This window comes from Chiloscyllium punctatum, chromosome 6, assembly GCF_047496795.1.
Source record: "Chiloscyllium punctatum isolate Juve2018m chromosome 6, sChiPun1.3, whole genome shotgun sequence".
NCBI classification, from domain to species: domain Eukaryota; kingdom Metazoa; phylum Chordata; class Chondrichthyes; order Orectolobiformes; family Hemiscylliidae; genus Chiloscyllium; species Chiloscyllium punctatum.
This window is the reverse complement of record NC_092744.1, coordinates 116,007,659-116,021,525: the sequence shown is the minus strand read 5'-3', so window position 1 is coordinate 116,021,525 and position 13,867 is coordinate 116,007,659. Positions and strand designations below refer to the sequence as shown.

Sequence of the window (13,867 nt, the reverse complement as noted above, 5' to 3'; positions counted from 1 at the left end):
CAGAAGGCAAATGGAATATTGTCCTTCATTGCTGAAGGGATTGTGTTTAAAAGCAGAGGTGTGCTATAGTGGGTGCTGGTGAGCCCACACCTGGAGTACTCCATGTAGTTTTTATCTCCTTTCTTGCTCAAGGATGTACTGGCACTAGAGGGGGTGCAGAGGAGGTTGACTATGTTGACTCCGGAGGTGAGGAGTTTGGTTTAACAGAGACTGAGTAGATTGGGATTATATTCATTGGAATTCAGAAGAATGGAAACATATAAAATAATGAATGGAATGGATAAAATAGAAATAGAGAGAATGTTTCCACTGGCAGATGAAGCTAGGACAAGAGGGCATCACCACAAGATTAGAGGCAGCAAATTTAGGACTGAGTTGAGAAGGAACTTCTTGACCTCTATGGAGTGCATTGCCCAGCGAAATTGTTGATGCTAGTTCAGTAATGTTTTTAAAGCTAAGTTAGTTTTTTAAAAAGAGAAATAATTAATTAAGGAATACGGTAAGAACGTGGGTAAATGGTTCTGCATCCACAAAATGATCAGCCATGATCTTATTGAATGGAAGAGCAGGCTCGAAGGGCAGGACGGCCTTCTCCTTTTCCTAGATCTTTTGTTCTTGTATTATGCAAGCCTCCATCACTCGTGACTTGGAGGTGTTGGATTAGGATGGACAAAATTAAAATTCACAGAACACCAGGTTATAGTCCAACAGGTTTATTTGGAAGCACTACTTTGCTGGTCCTTCTGCTGGTGGTTGTGTGATTTTTAACTTTGTCCTTCACTCTTGTAACTGAGAAACAGCAACAAAAGCCACGAAGCAGTGCGCAAGCTCCAGCCAACAGTTGGTATTGTGGACAATGAAGAAGGTTATCTCAGAGTACAGTGGGATATTGATCAGATGGGCCAATGGGCTGAGGAGTGGCAGATAGGATTTAATTTACATAGATTAGGTTAGGATATCTGGTTAACATCGACAGGGTGGACCGAAGAAGTGATTGATGTCAGGGGCGGACCAATCGAAAGGCAGGGGAGGAGCTGGAGCACCTGGCGGGGCAGTTGGTCCTCCGGCCAATCAGTGAATGAGGGCGGGACTAGACTATACCACGTGATCATCCTCGCTGTGGGTGAGGATGTTCGGAATGTGTGTGCGCGGTGAGCTGTCGGTAAGGAAAGAAATAAACAGCAGGAAGCGGGAGGGAAATGGTGTTGGTATGGTCTGAGAGGTTTTACAATCATTTGGTACACATCGGAAAATACAAATTTGAAACTTACAGTCCCGTTTTTGCAGCAAATGGGAATATGCCTCGTTGAGTAATCGGCCCGAGTGAGCGCCGCCATCTTTATTCGGGGCAATGATTCACTGGACACGTGCGCGGCCGCCAGCTTTGTAGGGGGCAAAGTTCAGAGGGATGTATGTACAGCCTTCCCTGGAAAAAGAGTCATAGGGCAGGATTTACACAGAGCACATTCAAACCCAGAGAAATTGATTTTTTTTTCTGGATTTGTTTCGTCATTCATTTAAATGATTTGGATGTGAATAGAGGCTGTATAGTTAGTAAGTTTGCAGGTGACACCAAACTTGGAGGTATTGTGGACAATTAAGGAGGTTATCTCAGAGTACAGTGGGATATTGATCAGATGGGCCAATGGGCTGAGGAGTGGCAAAAAGGATTTAATTTAGGTAGATTAGGATAGGATATCTGGTTGGCATAGGTTGGACCGAAAAAGCCTGTTTCTGTGCTAGACATTTTTGACTGTGGGATAATAAAAGTGAACTCTGCTCTGGTTCACCTCTGGGTTCTCTGATGTCCACTTGTTCATTATCTGGCTTCCCCAGTCTCTCATGGGTGTATTTTTGCTCTGTATAGTATTTTACTATTACTTTCACAACTGATTTGTAAATGAATTGAAAAATGTAGAGCTGGAAAAACACAACAGGCCAGGCAGCATCCGAGGACCAGGAGTATCAACGTTTCGGACATAAGCCCTTCTTCAGGAATGTAAATGAATTGTCCACTGCTGCCCGGCTCCTGACCATATGATGGTCCAGTATCAGATTATTTTTTCCACAATATCTTTGACAGTCAAGAATTCTTTTTTCCAATAAGCGAGTGCATTTTCCTTCAATTTCTGACAGTCAAATTCTGCACCATTTTCATTCCCTGCAATTCATATTGCACTCCCTGAAACATCAACTGTGTATTTCCCCTTCCACAGAAACCAGTGATCAATGCCAAAGCCTTGTTGCCTGTGGAGAGGGTGATGTTTGACTTCCTTGTACTGCTGCAGTTTGTATGGTGAAGGTGGTTGGGTAAGAGACGTTATAGATTATTCGCTCAGTGATATTGAAGAGTAGAAGACATCTGTACAAATCATCATGGTTTTAATTTCACAAAAATATTATTGAGAACTTTTGACATAAGGCTACAGATGGAGAATATTGTGTCCAGTGAACACAACCATTGCCAAATAAGCAGTTTTTCAAGAATGCCTGAAAGGAAGAAAGTCGATCTTAGAGGGTTAGAGTGGGGATTCCAGACCATGTTCCCTTGGAGTCTATAGAAACAGTCACACAGGTGAACTCAAAAATAAACACATCATTGAGAGTCTGAACTAAAATGAGTTATTGAGATATGAAAGGGTGTGTGGTACAGGGAGATAGGAATGATTACAGCCAGCAATTAATTCAAAGGTACGAAAGCAAATTGTTGTTGCTTATAAATGGGAGTCTTTTGATTGATCAGCAAGTTTTGGTACAAGTGAGCACTTCAGCAGTAGAGTTTTCAATATTCTTGAGATTATCGGGAGGGTGAATGTGGGATGCTGGCCAGGAGTGGGTTTAGACAATGAAATCTAGAGTCAACAAAAGGAATGAATGAGAGTTTCAGGAAATGAACTGAGACTGTGGTGAGGTCAGGTGATATCACTGAAGTTGAAATAGTGGTCTTGGAGGGGGTTTGGCCTGTCATCCTCACCTCATTCAGCTGTTTGTCAGTTTGTGAATCAAGTCTGTAACAAGTTCAGGAACTGAGTGGCCCTGGCAGAACCCAAACTGGGCGTCACTCAGCAGGTTATTGCTGAGCAGTTGCTTGACAGCACTGTTGATGACACCTTCCATCACTTCACTGCTGAGTGAGTGTGGACTGATAGAGGGGAATTGGCTGAGTTGGATCTGCCCTGTGTTTTTGTGTTGGAACATCCCTGAGCAATGTTCCACAAAGTCAGTAGGTGCCAGAGCTGGAGCAGTACTTGCCTTGTTGGGCAGCAGGTTCTGGAGCTCAGCCAACAGTATTATTGCCAGAATATTGGCAGGGCCCATACCTTTACACTGCTTATCCATTTCTTGATCTGATTTGAAATGAGTTTTCAACCAAGTCGATTCATATCTGTGATGTCAGGGACCAATGGAGAAGGCTCATCCACTTGGCACTGCTGGCTGAAAATCGCTGCTAATGCTGTCCTCTTATCTGTTGCATGAATGTGTGAGACACCTCCATCGGTAAGGGTGGGGATATCTGTGATGCTTCCTCCAGTTAGTTGTTTAATTGTCCATCACTATTCTTGACTAGGTGTGGCAGAACTGCAGAAATCAGATCTAATCTGTTGGTTATGGGATCACTTAGTTCTATTTGGTGTTGCTTGTGCTGTTTGGCATGCAGGTTTGGTAGCTGCACCAGGTTGGCACCTCATTTTTAGGTATGCCTGGTACTGCTCCTGGCATGCCCTCCTGCATTCACCATTGAACCAGGGTTGATTCCCCTGGCTTGATGTTAACGGTTAAGTGGGGGATATCAGGCCATGAGATTTCAGATTGGGCTGGAGTACAGTTCTGCTGCTGTTGTTGGCCCACAGTGAGGTGGAAGTTGCAGGGTCAAGAGGGCTGATTCTGTGGTTGTATTTGCTAGTGCATTGGTAGATGTAATGTGGTCCATCCAGTTTCATTCCTTGGTTGAGTCTGTGCAGTGATTAATACAATGAGTGACTTGATGGGCCACTGTCGGGTTTCTTTCCCTCAAGGACATTGTCAATGGCAGAAAAACATCCCCATTGGTTCCATGGCAAACAGTAGATTCTTCATTCCAGTTAATTTTTTCTTGACTTCAGAGCCACCCTCTACCGATTTGGGATTCAAACCTGAACTTCAGTTGTATATTTTAATATTCTTGATAAATACGACAGGTTTGTTCACTTATTTTTAGAATCACCATCACAGGTTTTGTTTTTTGTTTTGGAAATAAAAACAATGTCCATTATCCTGTCTCCTCCATCCTCCCCTCCAACAACAAGAGTGAGGAGCAGATGGAGTTTCTCTGTCAATAACGTTGAGACAATCTGACCAGCTGCCTCTGCTTCTTTCCTCCCTCTCCACAAGCCCACCGAGCCATTCTGCCTCACAAGGATGCTCCTCATCTTAGTCCTAAAATTGCATTTCCTAGAGTCTCTTGTCAAGCCTTATTAGAGGTCATCTTGACCATTTACCCTTGTAGCTAAATCATGGACATTCCAAATCTCTGTCTCATCCTCCTGCTTGTCACCGACATTTCTGCCCGCAAGTGCCCCCCCTCCCCCCGCCTTGCAATTCACAGATATTGTTCCATGATCTGTCTGTCTGTCTTTTCTGATTATGTCCTTCTCTCCCATTCTGCTAAAACCTAATATTTGACCTCACCATCATTGGAAAATCCTGCTCCATCTCCACTCTCCCTTTCTGAATTCATTGTTTTGGTGTTCCTCCAGGATCTATCCTTAGTCCGTCCTGTTTCTCACCTACATACTGCCAGGAGGTAACATCGCCCAAACGCACTGTGTTAGGTTTCACATGTACACTGACAATGTCCAGCTCTCCCTTCCCATCATCCGTCTCCATTACTCCACTATTACTCAGTTATCAAACTGCTTACCACGCTTCGATTAGCTGCAATTCACTCCAATGAAACACTGCAATTGTTAAACCCATTGCCTTCAGTTGCTATTCCAAATTCATTTCCCTTACTGCTGTGTCCCTCCCTCTCACTGGGAAGTGTCTACATTCTTCACAATATTGCTTTCATATCTGACCCCAGGGTGACCTTCTGATCAGACATCTACACAATCACAAACACCAGGAATTCCAATCTCTAAAATGTTGCTTGTATCCTCACCCCAGCTCCATTGCTACTGAAACCCTAACCCGTGTCAGTGTTGCCTTTAACTTGACAAATCTGAAACAGAACCCTTGATTCCGCGACTGACCCAGAATCTGGTTCAAGACTCACCCGTAACGGGACACATCCTCTCCATATTTACCCTGTCAAACCTCGACAGCTTCCTGTATGTTTCAAAGAGATCATCTCTCATTCTTCCAAAGTCCAGTGAGTAGATTCCCAACTTATTCAGCCTTTGCTTACAGGATAATCCCTTCAAAACAGGGATCATCACAATGGATCTTCTCTGAAATTCCTCCAATAAACTGCTCTATTTCGTTAACTAAAGCGACCAAGTCTGTTCACGTTACTCCAGATGTGGTCTCACTCGCCATTTGTTTAGTTGCCCTAAGGTATACGCACCAAACTCTTATATTGCAAACTCTTTGAAATAAGGGACAGCATTCCAATCCCCTTCCTGATTCCATGTTGTAACTGTGTGCTCGCTTTCTGTGTTTCCTGCTCATTTTCCCCCAGGCCCTTTGTGGTGCAGCTTTCTACAGTTTATCCCAAGTTATACTCTATTTGCCAACTTGTTACCCACGTTTCCTGTGAATATCTCTCTGTAAACTGTTTATAACCTTTTGGAACTTTCCTGTTATGCCTTTTCGAGGAGATTTCCCCCCTCATTATTCGAAACATGCACTGTGAGCACTGGGCAGTGGGAAGCATGCACAGTTGATATCTTTCAGGGATACTCTGTTTCATGACTGGGAGGAGCTTGCTGCCCATTGGTCAGAATGGAGACATCTTGCCCATCAAGGTGCATGAGCCTTTCACACCCCATGTCTTATTGAGGAGGCAGAGCAGCAGCACGGAAGGAAAGAAAAGGAAGCAAATCCTGCTCTCCATATCTCACTGATTCTTGGGATATTCTGTCCCATGTTCAGTCATATGAAGTCCCAAGGTGGAAACTCATGGAAACCCACATAGATTTGCCCCTGAATTGCCTGCTAACCTCCACCAGGGGTAATGTGTTCAGTCCTCCTGGGCCAGGAGGAGGGGATTGTATGAGTTTCAAACTTGAACTGACAGTGACGGATTTTATAAACTTGTATTACAGGCAGATATTCAGATGGTAATCTCCGTCATCGTAACGCCAAACTCTGACAGAATTACTCAATACATCAGGCCCTGGATATTTGTATTGTATGAGAGTATTGCGTTCCAGATCAATACCATTTGCTGAATAAAAGTTCTCCTTTGAATCAAACCATCCTCTCGATAGATCTTCCCAAATCTTCAACATGTGTCCTGTAATCCTTGTATAATGAGCTGATGTGTATAAGGTTTATTATTATAATGTGTAACTTTTGTAAACCACTTTGTCACAGCTCCCCAAATTTCCTTTGCTACAAGGAGAACAATCTCAGTTTTTCCAAACCCCTGATTCCCCAATGTCTGTTTGCTCTCTATAAGGTACACATCAGGGTTGTGTTGGAACATTCTCCACTTGCCTGCATCAGTGCACCCCCCCCCCCCCACCCCCACAAACAATATTAAAGAAAGTGAACATCCTCCAGGATAAAGTACTGTACCTGAGTGGTTTCCCACCCACCGCCTTCAGCATTCCCTTTCCCCACCCTCGAGGCACAGTGGCATCACTGTGTAAAAGATCAAGTCAGCATTGTCCTACCCGACCATAGGACTGTTCTCTCATTAGAGAGAGATGTCTGGTAGTGGTTAACCTGAATATTACCACAGCACAGGCAAGGGGAGAGGTTGAAAAGGAGAGTGGAGAGTCCATTAATTGTGGATGGTTATTCTTGATGTGTATTAGCAACACACATGTCACGTGAACAATTAATGTTAAAAAAGCCCCACAAATTCTGCAACTAAAATCCCCCAATCCTTGAACCATCCTGGTAAATCTCCTGTACCCCCTCTCAGGGACCCTGCCATCCTTCACAAAGTGTGGGCGATCTGTGGTTCACACAGACCCAGCTGCTCTGAACCCTGTGGGTGATAGCATAGAGCAACAGTTGCACTAAACCTCACTATCTGGAAGAGAGTGAGAGACAGAAATCCTGAAGGCATTTAAAATCTATTCACGAACACACTTCAAGGCCAAGGCTGACAGGTCTATGTGCTCTGTGCTGGAAAATGGGATTAAAATAGTTAGCTGGGAGATTTCTTTACAGCGTAAACCCAATGGACCACAAAACCATTTTCTGTCATGTCGACCACAGACGCGTAATATAGGAATATGACAAGCCACAATAGAAACCAGGTCAGAGAAGGTGATATTAGAATAGATGATACGTGATTGATTAAGGTTTTTTGGAGGAAAATGTGACAGAGGCTAAGCGGGACATTGTGGAGCTCTGGGTGCAGGAATCTAAAATAAAAATGGGTTATACTGAAGGTTGGAATTAAAGAAAGGCACATCACAGAGATTTGAGAGGGTGGACAAGATTAAAGATAGTGTGTTGACACTGGAGGAGATTAGAGATTGGAGGATGTTGCAGAGATTGAGATGTTTTTGATGCAGAGATAGTGGTAGTTCTGAGGCTAGAGAGGAATTATAGAGATAAGGATGAGTTGTTCGTTTTCCCAACCCGACCTCTTTACTGATAATGATTGTTTCTCTGTCCTCATCTGCCATTGCCTCCAGAGGCCTGCGACAATGAGAGTACACAGACAGTATGTTCCTGTTAAGGCCAAGGCTGGGAGGCGTCGCGAATGCTGCATGACCTGCAAAATTGAGGCTCTGGTCAAGAAAATGAAGGAAGGATATGGCAGGTACAGACCACTGTGTTTGTGCGAATCCCTAGAGGACTATAAGGGAAGTAGGAGTATACTCACGGGAAACCAGGAGGCAAAAAAGGGGACATGAGATAGCTTTGGGAAATAGGTTTAAAGAGAATCCAAAGAGATTCTACAAATACACTAAAGACAAAAGAATAACTAGGCAGAGAATAGCGATCCTCAATGATCAACATGACTGTCTATGGAACAGCAGGAGGTGGGAGAGATTCTGTAAGTATATCATGTCAGTTTTTACTGAAAGGGGATATGGAAGTTAGAGAAGTTGGAGAAATAAATAGTGATAACTTGGCAAGTGTACATATTACAGAGGAGGTGGTACTGGATGTTTTAAAATGCATAAAGGGTGGATAAATCCCTGGAATCTGATCAGGTGTATCCCAGAACTTTGTGGGTAATTGGGGAAGCTTTTGCTGGGCCCCTCGCTGCGATATTTGTATTATCGATCGCCACAGGTGAGGTGCTGGAAGACTGGCGCCATTATTTGAGAAAGGTGGTAAGGAAATGCCAGGGAACTATAAACAGGTCAGCCTGAAGTCAGTGGCAGAGAAGTTGTTGGAAGGGATTCTCAGGGACAGGATTTACATGTCATTGGAAAAGCAAGAAATAATTAGGGAGAGTCAGCGTGGCTTTGTGCATTGAAATCAGTAACTTGACTTGAGAAAGACACAAGGTTTCACATAACACACTGGTTAGCAGGTTCAACACCATAGAATTCTGGCGGAACTAGCTGTTTGGATACGGAATTGGCTGGAAGGTCAAAGAGTCATAGATGGAGAGCACAGAAACAGAGACCCGTCAGTCCATGCTGATCAGATATCCTAACGCAATCTAGTCCCACCTGGCAGCACCCGGCCCATATCCTTCCTATTCATATACACATGGAGATGCCTTTTAAATGTTGCAATCGTAATGGCCTCCACCACTTCCTCTGGCAGCTCATTCCATACACGTACCACCCCCTGTGTGAAAATGTTGCGCCTCAAGTCTCTTTAAAGTCTTTCCCCTCATACCATAAACCTATGTCCTCGAGTGCTGGGATCTCCCACGCCTGGGAAAAGACTTTGTCTATTTATCCTATCCATGAACCTCATGTTTTTATATACATAGATAAGATCACCTCTCAGCCTCCGACGCTGCAGGGAAAACAGCCCCAATCTATTCAACCTCCAGCCTAGCTCAAATCCTCCAACCCTGGCAACATTCTTGTAAATCTTTTCTGAACCCTTTCAAGTTTCACAACATCCTTCCAATAGGAGGGTGACCAGATTTGTACGCAACATTCCAAAAGTGGCCTAACCAATGTCCTGTACAGCTGCAACATGATCTCATAACTCCTGTACTCAATACTTTGTCCGATAAAGGCAAGCATACCAAATGCTGCCTTCACTATCCTATCTACCTGCACTCCAAGGTCTCTTTGTTCAGTAACACACCTCAAGAGCTTACCATTAAGTGTATAAGTCCTGCTAAGATTTGCTTTCCAAAATGCCACTGCTCAGCCATTCACCCATCTGATCAAGATCCCATTGTACTCTGAGGTAATCTTTTTCCCTGTCCACTACACCTCCAGTTTTGGTGTCATCTCACTAACTATACCTCTGATGTTCACATCTAAGTCATTGATATAACTAACGAAAGGGAGTGGATCCAGCAGTGATCCTTGAAACACTCCACTAGTCACAGGCCTCCAGTCTGAAAAGCGACCCTCCATCACCACCCTCTGTCTTCTGCCTTTGAGCCAGTTCTGTATCCAAATGGTTAGATCTCCCTGTATGCCATGCGCTCCATCCTTGCTGAGCAGTCAGTGTCATATTGGAGGGTGCTTTTTGGACTGGAAGCCTGTGATGAGCAATATGCTGTCAGGCTGGGTACTGGGTCCACTGCTTTTTGCCATTTGTATAAATGATTTCTATGTGAATATAGGAGCTATGGTTAGTAGGTTTACAATAGACCCCAAAATTGGAGGTGCAATGTATCGCAAAGTTTCCTGAGAGTACAATGAGACTCCGATCATATGAGCTGAGGAGTGGCAGATGCAGTTTAATTTAGATACATGTGAGGTTCTACATTTTGGAAAAGCAAATCAGGGATGGACTTCTACACTTAATGGGAAGGTCCTGGGGAGTGTTGCTGAACAAAGAGATCTTGGAGTGCAGGTTCAAAATTCCTTGAAAGTGGAATCATAGATAGGCAGGGTAGTGAAGAAAGTGTTTGGTGTACTTGCCTTTATTGGTCTGTACATTGAGTACAGGTGTTGTGACGTCATTTTGCGGCTGTACAGGTCATTCATTCAGCCACTTCTGGAATTCTGCTTTCAGTCCTGGTCTCCCCGCTATCGGAATGATATTGTGAAACTTGAAAGGATTCAGAAAAGATGCAAAGCTGTTGCCAGGGTTGAGGGATTGAGCTATAGGGAGAGGCTGAAAAGACTGAGGCTGTTTTCACTGGAGAATCGGATGCTGAGAGGTGATCATAAAGGTTGATAAAATCGTGAAGGGCATGGATAGGGTAAACAGCCAGAGTCTTATTCCTGTTTAGGTGAGTCCAAAACCAGAAAGCACAGGCGTGAGGGAAAAGATTGAAAAGGGATTATAAGGGCAAAGTTTCAAGCTGAACGTAGTATGTGTATGGAATGAGCTGCCAGAGAAAGTGTGGAGGCCGGTACATTTACAACATTTAAAAGGCATCTCACTGGATATGTGATTGGGAAAGGTTTAGAAGGCTATGGGCCAAGGGCTGGCATATGGGACGAGATTAATTTAGGATATCTGGTCGGCATGGACAAGTTGGACTGAAGGGTCTGTTTCTCTGCTGTACATCTTTATGGCACTAATAAATTAAAATTAAAATAGTTTTCTCTTTTATGGAGAGTTAGCAGAAGGCCAGACAATTCTCCTTGGAGCTGAGAAGGTGAAGCAGTGATTTCGACCAGGAGTTGATTTGTTTCCAGGGTATATCATTTACAGAGAGACAGAGTGAGAAATTTTTAACGTCACAATTTTTAGTAACTATTTTCAGGTAACTGGCAAATAATGCAAAGAAAAATGTGAAGATTATTTTACTCAGTAAGTTCTGAGCATCTGGAACAGTTTGACTGTCAGCTGGGTGCAGATTCAGTAGTTATTGTCAAAACAAATTTGAAATTTAACATTTTTAAGAAAGGATTTGGAGGGCTATGTCCAAATGGGATGTGAGTTGGGATAGACTGGCACCATCTCCTTAGGGAGAGAGTACAGCCCCAATGGGCTGAATAGCCCTCAGCCCCTATGTTCTGTGATACTGACCCATTCACTGTGAATGATGAAGCTCATCACAGGGCAGAGCCGTAGAGATGTACAGCATGAAAATAAACCCTTTGGTTAAACTGGTCCATGCTGACCAGATATCCCAACCTAATCTAGACCCATTTGCCAACACTTGGCACATATCACTCTACACACTTCCTATTCATATACCCATCCGGATGCCAAATGGTTTAATTGTACCAACATCCTCCACTTCCTGACAGAAGATTCCATTCACGCATCATTGCCCCTCAGATCCATTTTAAATTCTTCCCCTCTTATCTTAAACCTATGCCCTCTGATTCTGGACTCCCCCAAACCAGGGAAATGACCTTGTCTATTTATCCTACCCATGCCTGTCATGATTTTATAAACCTCTATAAGGTCACCCCTCAGCCTCTGATGCACCTGGGAGGATCCCACCACTCAGGTCACAATGGGGCCTGGCTGATTGACACAGCTTCAAACCAATAGGAGAGTTGGCATGATCCTCCAGCCAATGGGAGTGAATGAGGGGTGGGTCCAGCAGGCCAACACATGACCATCAGCTTTGTAGGCGCAGTGTCACTGAGGGGGGGGACTGAATGTGAAGGAGTGGGAGAGACAGCAGATACTGGGAGAGAGATGGAGTTAGTGTGGACTGCGAAGGTTGATAAACACTGTTTCAGTCTGCTGGAACTGAATTAGATACTCTGGGTAAATTAGAACCAAAAGAACTGCGGATGCTGTAAATCACTCAGAACAAGTAGAAGGTGCTGGAAAAGCTCAGCAGATCTGTCGTCATCTGTGAAAAGAAATCAGTTCGTATTTTCGATCCAGTGACGCTTCCTCAGGAACTGATTTTACTGAGAAAAAAAAGTCTGTTTTTATGCAGAAGGTAGGGGTTAAGGAGTAAATGATAAGTGGGGATAGAGTCCAAAGAGAGAGATAAGAGCAGTTGGACGAAGGAGTGAATAACAATCTGACGGGGGGAGGGTGAATAGCTGTTTATGGGGACTGTTAGTGACTAACCATAGGTAGTGTGTAATGGCAGGCTACGTAATAACAAGGCCTGGTATGTGGGGTAGGGGACAAAGACACGAGGACGTGGGAGAGTTCAGGACCTAAAATTATTGAATTTGATGTTGAAGCCAGAGGGTTGCAGGGTTCCCAAGTGGGAGATGAGGTGTTGTTCTTCCGGTTTGTTTTAATGTGTGGCTCTGGAAAAGCACAGCAGGTCAGGCAGCATCCAAGGAGCAGGAGAATTGACGTATTGGGCATGTCAGCACTTCATCAGAAATGTGGGTGGTGGAATATGGCTGAGAGATAAATAGGGAGGGGTGTTTGGGGTTGGGGGGCAGGGAGCTAGGGAGGCAATAGGTGGTTGTAGATGGAGGGTCGTGGTGAGAGGGTGGAATGGACAATTGGGAAGGAAGATGGACAGGTGGGACTGTTCAAGAGGCCAGTGCCGAGTTGGAGGGTTGAATCTGAGATTAATTGGGGAGTGGGAGATTAGGAAACCTTGATGCCATGTGGTTGAAAGTTCCCAAGATGGAAGATGAGGTGTTCTTACTCCAGGTGTCGGGTGGCTCGGATTTGGGATGGAGGACTTGCATGTCCTTGGCAGCGTGGTGGCGGATGGGGTGGGGGGTAGCCGATGTGGTCGGCCACAGGGCGGTGGGGTTGGTTGGTGCATGTGTCCCAGAAATGTTCCCTGAAATATTCCACAATTTGGCATCCTGAGAGCAAGGGACACAATAGGTGAGGTGTTTGGGTTCAGGGAAATCTCTGCTGGATGTGGGAGGATCCTGTGGTGCCTTGGATGGAGGTGAGGGGAAGGTGTGGGCACAGGTTTTCCACCTCTTGCAGTGGCAAGCGAAGGTGCTTGGAGTAGAGGGTGGGTTGGTGGGGACCGTGGATCTAACGTGGAAGTCACAGAAGGTATGGTCTCTGTGGAATGCTGAAAGGGGTGGGGAGGGAAATATATCTCAGGTGGTTGGATCTGATGGTGGAAAGAGCAGAGGATGATGCATTGTATATGGGTGGAAGGTGAGGATAGTGGGATTCCATCTTTGTTGCATTTGGAGAGGTGGGGTTGAAGGGCAGTGGTGTGGGAAGTGGAGGAGATACAATGGAGGGCATTGTTGACCACATAGAACATAGAACATAGAACAATACAGCACAGGACAGGCCCTTCGGCCCACGATGTTGTGCCGAACTTCTATCCTAGATTAAGCACCCATCCATGTACCTATCCAAATGCCGCTTAAAGGTCGCCAATGATTCTGACTCTACCACTCCCACAGGCAGCGCATTCCATGCCCCCACCACTCTCTGGGTAAAGAACCCACCCCTGACATCTCCCCTATACCTTGCACCCTTCACCTTAAATTTATGCCCCCTTGTAACACTCTGTTGTACCCGGGGAAAAAGTTTCTGACTGTCTACTCTATCTATTCCTCTGATCATGTTATAAACCTCTATCAAGTCACCCCTCATCCTTCGCCGTTCCAACGAGAAAAGGCCGAGAACTCTCAACCTATCCTCGTACGACCGACTCTCCATTCCAGGCAACATCCTGGTAAATCTTCTCTGCACCCTCTCCAAAGCTTCCACATCTTTCCTAAAGTGAGGCGACCAGAACTGCACACAG

The 13,867-nt window shown here is 44.8% G+C and overlaps 1 long non-coding RNA gene across 1 annotated transcript; it reads left to right on the top strand.

The window, feature by feature from the left end:
• Window positions 1–1,108: 1,108 nt before the first annotated feature.
• On the top strand, window positions 1,109–7,820 carry LOC140478550 (uncharacterized). Its single transcript, XR_011960807.1, has 3 exons — window positions 1,109–1,162; window positions 2,217–2,310; window positions 7,799–7,820. It is a non-coding gene; the product is annotated as an uncharacterized lncRNA (long non-coding RNA).
• The last annotated feature ends 6,047 nt before the right edge of the window (window positions 7,821–13,867 follow it).